This window comes from Palaemon carinicauda, chromosome 10 (assembly GCF_036898095.1).
Source record: "Palaemon carinicauda isolate YSFRI2023 chromosome 10, ASM3689809v2, whole genome shotgun sequence".
Lineage (NCBI taxonomy): Eukaryota > Metazoa > Arthropoda > Malacostraca > Decapoda > Palaemonidae > Palaemon > Palaemon carinicauda.
Window position 1 is genome coordinate 93,672,369 of NC_090734.1, and position 2,500 is coordinate 93,674,868.

The following is a 2,500-nucleotide window of genomic DNA, read 5'->3' on the forward strand; positions in this document are numbered from 1 at the left end:
TTCAACGGCTAGCTGCTATAAGAAGGTGCAGGAGCGGCTTTGGAGACCGGACTGCTAGGAGAAAGAGAGATGGCGTTGCTTTTACTCCCTGCCAAGGTTCGAGGTTTTCTGAGGTGAAGGGCAGTCGTTAGCCTCCCAGCTGGGCTATCAGGGGTGACCCCATCACAGCTCTCCTAGCTGAGTCACGTATGTCAAGCATTGGCGCACGCATTGTGGCACCAAGTGTTACTCTTCTTTCGGGGCCCTCCTGGAACCTTTGTTGTTGACGCCAAGCATCTTAGTTGGGGTAGCTGTGGATTAAAAATGGTGTGAGCATTTGGAAAAGGAGAGGAAATGGCCGACAACGGTTGCATCTAGTAATATGGAGAGAAGGGAAAGGCTTGCATTCATAATTTAATTATTATAACTTTAGACTAAATTACTAGGAACAGCATACAATATGAACATGATTAAGAGATTAATTTAAGGGGACAATCATTACAAATAAACATGTTACAACTAAACAAATCATAAAACTATAAATGAATACAGTACAAACTTTCTTTTCCCAGCAAAGATATATGATAGATATGTAATTTTTTCCAATACATACTAATTTAAGGGAGATGTGGCTCTCACACATCACACCTCCCCTCTTCTGAAAAAAGCTTCTATATAAAAAGGATTGAGCTTTCTGTTTTCCAATATTCACATCTCTTAATTCAAAAGTGGTCAGCCAGGTTGCGTTCACTCTCTAGTAATTGATGAGTATCCAGTTGATGGTCTTGCAACAGCAGATGCCAATCCTGCCATACGCACTTCTTGTTCCTTATGATGTGAAGAAATTTTATGAATTGTGGTCCATGGACACCCTAATAGGACCAGGATTGCCTTGAGCATATCCCTTAAAGTTGTTTAGGGCGCTCACATGGGCTAAAATATTATTCCTTTGGTGTTTACTGAATTTTCTGGAAAAATAAGCCATAGGCTTTTATTCAAAATAGGGTTGGAATATAGTCAGAGTGGGTTATTACAACAAGTAGTTCCTGCCAAATCATTGCCAAGGATCATCTGTACTCCTGGCATGGGTTCTTTATTAGTGGTAACCACTTCTACTAACCCAGACTTGAAGGAGGACTCCAGGTATTTTGTATGAAAGGGCATGACGTCTGCCCCGACATAAACCAAACTAGTACCGTCTCCACAGAGTCTGAGATCACATTGAATGGCACTACCAAGCGATGAAGAAGATTTTGTTGGCTCCATTATCGTGAAGAATCCTTATAGTAGCAGGAGCATCCTCTTGTTCTGGCAATGACACACAACTACTATGCTGGAAGGCTTCCCTCTCTGCAGTGACACTTGCTTGTTATACCCCTTTCTGTCACGTTGAAGTGTACTAACTGCAGAGGGCCCTTACCGCTTGAGTGGAACTGACTTGCTTTGTTCTCAAGGTTACCGCAGTAAGTACACTCGTATCCCTTTGACCGTGAAAATGGTATCTCTGGCGAAACAAGGCTGGCACTTGGAGGGGTAGCTACCTGAGGATTGGTTGGGGAATTCCATGGCACTGGAGATGGGTTCTGTGTCCACTGATTGTCTCCCTTGGTGGGAGGTTTAGTGAAAAATGAATGGAGCTTGCCCGTCCATTTTCAAGCATGCTCCATCGAGTTTGGCTGAACTGCCTTTGGACGAGCTCTCCTCACTTTTCATAAATACATACCATTCATTTGCTAGAATAGTGGCAGAATGAACCGTATTGACCTTCCTCTTCTCCGTGTAGTCTTGTGCCTCTTCTGATATATTAGTCTGGAACTGCTCTAACTGCATGGGTTCGTTTACCTGTTCAAAACTCTTGGTGGGTAGTGCAGCATTGATCAATCGCTTATAAGTTATGGTCTCTGTATGAGCCAACGCAACATGCGCCTCGTTTCCTTCCCTCTTTATGTTTCGAAAGTTTTGGCGATTAGCCCCAGGGACTAGTTCAATAGCATTTAGATCCCTCTCCTTAATAGTAGAGTAATCCTTACTCTCCTGTATAGTTTGGGTAGAATAAGTGTATAAGGCCTTAATGATCAATTTACCGGCCAAAATGATTGCCCGTTCTTCCTGTGGTACTCGTCGGTTTGTGATTAACTTCTCAAATGCAGAAAAGGTTTCGGGGTCCTCCTCCTCATAGGCTGGGAACGATTTCGTCACATCCATAACATGAAGCATACTACGGGGTTCTTGGGTTCCCCGCGCAGTGATATCTGGATTTTTTTCCTGAAGCCTGAGCCATGCTTCATTACATGCGACCTTCTGTGCCCGGATTTCTAGTTCTAACCTCTTGAGATCCTTTTCCACGGACCTGCTCTCAGTCTAGGAAGAAAACTTCAATTTTGCATTAGGTGTCTAAGATCTAGTCCAGTTAGGGAATAGAGGAATGATGCAAAATTGGGGGGCGCATGCAGTGGACCAGGGGGGAAACCGGTCCTTGGGAATACAGTTGGCCTGGTGTTGGCGGGCAACATTAACTTGC